Here is a 6,928-nt window from a genome sequence, read left to right as displayed (position 1 = left end):
GGGCGGGGGGGGGGTGTCATTGTGTAGGAGTTCATGTGAGTAAGGGCATGTTTTCTAGTTAGGGTGCTCACTGCTTGACTAAATCTAGTACCCATGGCTGTATGACAGTCAGGCTATGACACGATTTAGCTATTTTTGTATGATTTAAAGTAATAATTTTCATTCTCACACAACTGTATTACTGTAAATTACATCAGTGTCAATGGCAAATTCTACAAATGCGGATGTGACAGAATAGTAACCCTATAATGTATGAATACTGACTAAATTTACTTTCAAGCCACACAGCTAGTAGGGCAGGATGTTAAGGTTTTGAATGATTTTTTTGGCATGAATTTTCCATACCATAGTTTTGCTATGGTAAATAATGACGCAGTGGAAATTGTTGTTGTTTTTCCAGACAAGTTGCTCTATTCGAAAATAAAGAATAACACAGGCTCTGAAAACAGACTATTGTGACCAAACCTTTTGCTTTGCCTAATGGGTTGACATCACCGATCCTGGTATCAGCAAATTATCATTACCATCAGGGTCCTTCTCTCCCTCCTATAAATATATTAATATGCATAGTAATGTCATGAGGAAAAAAGCATGTTATATTCTTGTGTGTATAGCACATGCTATATGATTAGACTTAATTAATCCCCTGTTGTTTGTTAACTCTCCCATCTGTTGCATGTGCCACACAGTAAAGACTCCAAAGGGGAAACACTGCACAATAATTATCACTCACATGCCGACAATACACTGTTGGTTACTTTCCCTTGTGGTACACATACTTATTGTTTATTGCTTTCAGATCTATGTATCTAATTAGACTCAATAAAGAAAGTTGCACAATTACATTATTAAAAGAACAGTCAAACATCTTATTTTCCTGACCTCTTACATAGGTACAGGGTGGTATCTTGGCACAAAGTCGGGAATCAAGGGTAAGACCACACCTTAAATCAAATGGGCCGCCTTGTCTGAAAGGCTGAACGTAATTAGTGTTTGTTTTGAACTGCTAATTGCGAAGTAGCATGGCACCTATGACTTCCATGTACTACTTTAACTAACACAGTGCTTCATTCATGTCTAAACAGTGCTCACATTGTAAAATATAAAATGCCAAAACATTCGACAGTGCCTCTTATGATTCCAGTAGTAAGAGCAGTAATGTGTTGCCAGGTAGTCATCTCTAGCATCGTACTAAATTACTATACTACTAAATTGCACAGTTTTGTCTTTTTTAATGTCCATACAGAGCACGGATGACTGCTTATACAGTCCAACATCCTCCATTCAAGGTTGTTCTCACCACACTTACCTTCCGTGTTCTTATATCCATCTGCATAGACTATAATGGATACTATTTGATGATTTGTACTGCATTATCCTATATATATATATATAGTTTAAGGCCATAGCTTCTATGGTTCTGGTCTGGCAACATCAGATTTTCACTTGTTACTGGAGTTCAAGACGTTTTGGGAGATCTATGACTGTGTAAAAATATTTAGTACCCTTTATTTATGAAGAACATAAAGTTATTTTAACCTGAAATTAATATGACTAATAAGTAAAGTGGTAACATATTAGCTATTTATAACTAAAGGTAAAAAGTTGTTTTGTCTCCTCCATTTGAATGACCTACATTTTTTAAGCTGTAGCAGGTTAAAGGTCCAGTGAGTAGAATTTAGTGTCATCTAGAAGTGTCGTTCCAGAATGCAACTCCCTCACTTCAACCTCCCCTTCTAAGCATGAAGGTGAAATGCACTGGACCTTTAAGTGATTATTTGACAAGCATAAACCTAACATCTGCATGGCCCAACTTAACATCTGCAGGACAGTTTACGTGCAAAATGCTTTGGCCCTCTCTTGGCATGAGTTAGAATATTGATCTTGTCTTCTTGATGACAACCAAGAGTCAGCTGTAATTGATCCAAATCAATTAGAGCACCAAGTTTCCTGATAGCCATCAGGAAACTTCACAGTGTGAAAGCCAATAGTATCTGAGAATGCACTCGTTTTCTTGTGTGCACACAGACACTCTCTTAGCTGATGCCAAAGCACTTGAATTCATAAATTATATATAAGGCGGACTCAGTTCTGAGCACACAGGACTATATAATTGTTACACATTATTTGATGCGGCAAATCTGATGCAGACAATCAGATCAGATCTGATTAGAAGTCAACAAAAGCACCATCATGATGGGTATCATTTTCATTTCCTTTTAAATCTAATGTTTCATGAATACAAGAGGAAAAAAAGACACTAAATTGGGCTCACAACTAACCACAGAATTGCCTGGCATGTACATATATAATCACTTAAGAACAATATATGTCTGGACAAACTTGTCAAACAATATAGGAATGAGAAACAAAAAGAGGAAGCAAACAGACAAACATGATTGGGCACTGCCTGCTGCAAAGCTGCCATCTAAAATATACAGTAACATTATTCTGAACATGATCTGAGCAACTTTTTTATAAAAATAATGGCTGCTCTATCTCCTGAATTGAGAATTAGTTTTTCTGCTGAGGCTCAAAAATTAAGCCAACTAGATGTTTGGCACATCCACTTTACTGAAAACTGAAAAAAAAAAATAACAGATTATTTCTGTAAATGACATCCATTAATTCCAAGTGTTGTGTCTTCCCTTAATGGATGAAGGTTTTCTTGGGGCTGTGCAGTGTTTAATTCCCTGTACAATACTACTTATCATCATTTTATTAGAGTCTAATCTAATTCCTAGAAGCAGGCCTTTTTAGATGGTTAGATCTGCAGTAATACATCCAGTAGGCTACAACATGATGAAAACAAACAGCATTTTCTAATTTCTAAAAGCACAAAACAAAACCTACTGATTCACTGCCAGAGCAGACATACTCTGTTTGCCGTTGCCAAAGACATAAACTGTTTTTGGTACCCTGATTCATCCTTCCCATATGTTAATAAGGTCTGCTTCCACAAACATTTTCACACTAACTAAAATTACTACTCTTAGAGCTCATATTACTGTGGGTTCACAAGGGATTCTCTGTATCTCAGACATAAGATTGGCTACAATTTACAAAATAAAAATCTCTCCTATTCTAGTGCTATCAGTTGAGAACAAACAACAACTATGTGCTACACAAACACAGATCATTCCAATGCAGCAGCATCAGAGACACCACTACAGGCTGTCCATTATCATTGTTTTTGGCTGGTTTCACACATCTTCAGGCACAAAATATGTTTACAGGGTCAATCACCTGCCACCTACTCAGTCTGAGTAATTGGAAATGACAACTGTTACATATTGCATTTCCAGCAGAGAGCAAATTTGGTTAGCGGTTCTGTGCTTCAGTAAATACTTATTGCATCAGCAAGGTCCTTTGCACTTTACATAAGCAGCTGCTCAAATGACCTCAAGATGCTGTTGCAATGAATTTACTTTGCATAGCACGTCTAACAGTAGCCAGTGAAAAAAAATGTTAACAACATGACATGTGGCAAAAAGTGGCCTTCTTTAAAAAGTGTCTATACTTGGAAAGCAAACAAATGTGATGTGTGTATGTAAGGCAGAGCAATCAGTAACATCAGTATCCATCATACCTAGTGTTGTTGTCATTGTAATGATTGAATTTAAAAAAAAAAAAAGTCAATGAGTTGAATCTGTAAAATGTAGATGATAAATGCAAAATAAGTATTTGCTGGAGCCAGTGTGTTTCATAAATAAAGAATGAAGAATTAACAGAAAGCTAAATTGCAGAGCCATTTGCTTAACATAAAAAAATGACTTTGACTGAGTGTTTTAACACAGCATTTACGTAAGCTTTGGTACACTCTAGTTCAGCTTTTAGAATAATGAAAGCTAATCACAAAGATTGTGTGTGTCCTTCACTCCGCTTGCCTAAAATAACATTAACAGCCCCGCCCAACAGCAGTACTACTTGTGTCAATTAGTGCTGAAGTGCAATTAACAAAAGTAATGAGAAGTACTCTGCATTTTTTGGTCCATATGCACTGTAGGGTAAGAATGAAAACATGACTTTATTAATAAGGGGGTTCATTTGTCGGCTTATCTCTGAGGGAATTGATACATAAACAAAAACCAAAGAGGGAAACAAGATGTTAATGTTCATTGTTCACAGAAATGATCATGTCCAAAACTATTTTTATTTCATACGCATTTTCCATCCACGTATGAGAGCTTTGCTTAGGAGCTCCTGCCAGCAGAAGTGGGCGTGTTTTAGATGGTTAAGCATGCATGGATTAAACTGTGTCAATCATTTGATGCATTCTAAGTAAACAAGATGAGACACTATAATAACACCAGTGTTGTATGAGGCTATCTTTATGCTGCAGGTTATTTCATATAATAGAACTAAAAATTATGAAAATTTACTGTAAAGTGACTCGCATTTCATTACACAGTCAGTGTTGTGAAGTAGAGGACATAATTTCACTGCTCCCTAATTTATAGCAAAGTCCTGTCACATAATATAATTTGCTGCTAAAAGAAAACACAAAACAAAAACAGAGCGATCCGGGTGGCCTAGTTGTTTTACATTCCCCTTACTGCATGTGATCCTCTTCTTTCTCTACACACATTTACTTTTGTTGTCCACTATCATATATTCAATTGAAATATCTTCAAAAAAAAAGAAAAAAATATGATGATGTTGATATGGACACTAAACAGATACCTGCAGTTTAGATGATTTTGGCCTGAATATGATATCTTTTTAGCTAGAGCCTTTAAATGAATGAATTATACTTCATATTTTTATATTAATTTGTCAAAGGTTGGTTTTTTTGCATTGATGAAAAATGCAAGACCAAATAAGGAGTTTCTGAAGTCGAAGAATGATTACTGGCGCCTGTGGTGAGCAGAACTCAACAGTACTGGTCTATTCTTTTAATATAGATGTATAATAAGTGTATTTAACCATTCCATAAAAGCATAACAGTGCTGCCTGTTTCCCCTCTCCCTTCACTTATACCTCATGAAAATAGAAATTACCTTTATGTCAACAAAACAACATTCATAGGGTAATAAAAAATGGTGAATTGACCACTCAGGATCTTAGCATAATCAGTAGGACAAGTGTTAAACAACTGTTTCATTAGCTACATAAAAACAGGGAAAAGATTTGAAGTTATGGTATTCATGTATGATTTGCAAGAGATATCAGATGATCCCTCCCTCCCTGAAACAATTTCTCAAGTAAAGCAATTACAAAATCTTTGTTTGTTTTTTTTTCTCCATATAACTATAGGCTATACAGCTCTCTTTGTTTTGCACAGATGATTATTACATGATTTGGAAAGAGAAAATAGCAAGGGGCGAAGAGACAGGCCAGAAAAACAAAGTGTCCAACATTTGGGATCATTTTAAGCTGAAACATAACAAAAACTCTGTAAAGTGTGTCTCTTGTCAAACCTAACTAGCTTACCACAAGCAGGCGTCTGTGTGAAGCTAGTTAGTTAGCAGCTACATGGCATTGTTTATCCGCGGAAAATAAATCCTAAGAGAAACCACCATCAATCACCTGATCGCATGCGGCTTCCAGCTCTGCAGCTCTGAAACACTGAGGAAACACTGAAACCAATGCATTTTTCATTTGGAGAGGCCTGTTATTTTCTCTTTTGTGTATGTATTTATATATAGTATTGCTCTTTATGAAAGAAAAGTATTTCTTATCTGATAACTTGATTAATTGCTGGAAGAATCAGTGGAATACTCCCTGGCAGCTATAGCTACAATGCAGCTTTTAGATTGGAATCAGGCTGTGAAACAGAACATATGGACAGACGTATTATAGCTATTAGAGGATTAATATCTTATCTAATCTTAATATCAGCACAAGATTAATATTAACATCAGTATAATAGGATGAACCAGATCTGAGGGTGGACAAGGTCATAGTAACCTTTTCAGCTGAATCCATGCATGTCGAGTTTCTACATCCAAGGGTGCAGAGCTGAGTCAAAGACTGCTGTGAAATGTTAACCAGCTGTGTCAAGGGCCAAGCCCCCGTAGTAAAATTCACTGTTTTGTACTAACAGAAAATTATACAAGACGTGTGCCATCAATTTGTTGCTTTGAACCCAGCTGCTGATTTTGAATTTTAAAATGTAAATAGTAAGCAAATCTGTTTTCACAAGGATTATTACTTTATGTTTTGCATTTTTATGAAGTGTTGCACAACTCATCATCCAGAATTTTGCCACTTTTCTTCGACTCTGAAGAGCGCCTTCATTTCTGTTCTGCACCCAGTTGCAGAACAGCTGTGTCCATCATCACCCACCCTCAAAATGTATGCAGGACAGAGCTTTACTTTAGAGCTGATTCACTGAAATTAAGACATTTTTCTGCTTTCATGTTCATTGTACTGCATGTTTGCTTCATTGTTAAACTTAGCAACATTGCAAAAGACTGTTGAAACTAATTTGTCATTTTAAAATACAGAGAATTACACGTCGCCACCACCCACACATGCACCAATAAACACCCTATGGTCTTACCTTTAATGCATCTATGAAATATGCCTTGCATATTATGGTCCTTTTGTACAGCTTTTTAGTCTTTACACCTAAGAACAGTTAGCCTAGAGCACATATTTTGTACGATAAATCCCAAAATTCTAATTCTAATGCAAATGTTTTCGGCTATGCCTTTTGCATTCCAACAGGCACTGCTGGTCAAACATAAATGAAAAGAAAACAACTAATTTATGCAAATTTTTACGTTGTTAGCAGTCTAATGAATTTTAATGCAGGTTATCACTTCTAGAGCAAGCAATTCACAAGAAAATAAGAGGCTTTGCCTTACTAAGCTGCTGTGTGCTGTGCAAGCTATCAGTCAAAGAGGATATTAACAGAGCATGGGAAACCACTTTAATCAAATTTTGTCCAAAGAAACAAAACAAAGATCATCTGCTGTCTTTC

This window comes from Morone saxatilis, unplaced genomic scaffold, assembly GCF_004916995.1.
Source record: "Morone saxatilis isolate NCDOM2014 unplaced genomic scaffold, NCSU_SB_2.0 Contig8, whole genome shotgun sequence".
Lineage (NCBI taxonomy): Eukaryota > Metazoa > Chordata > Actinopteri > Moronidae > Morone > Morone saxatilis.
The sequence above is the reverse complement of the archived record's forward strand: the minus strand, read 5'-3'. Positions refer to the sequence as shown.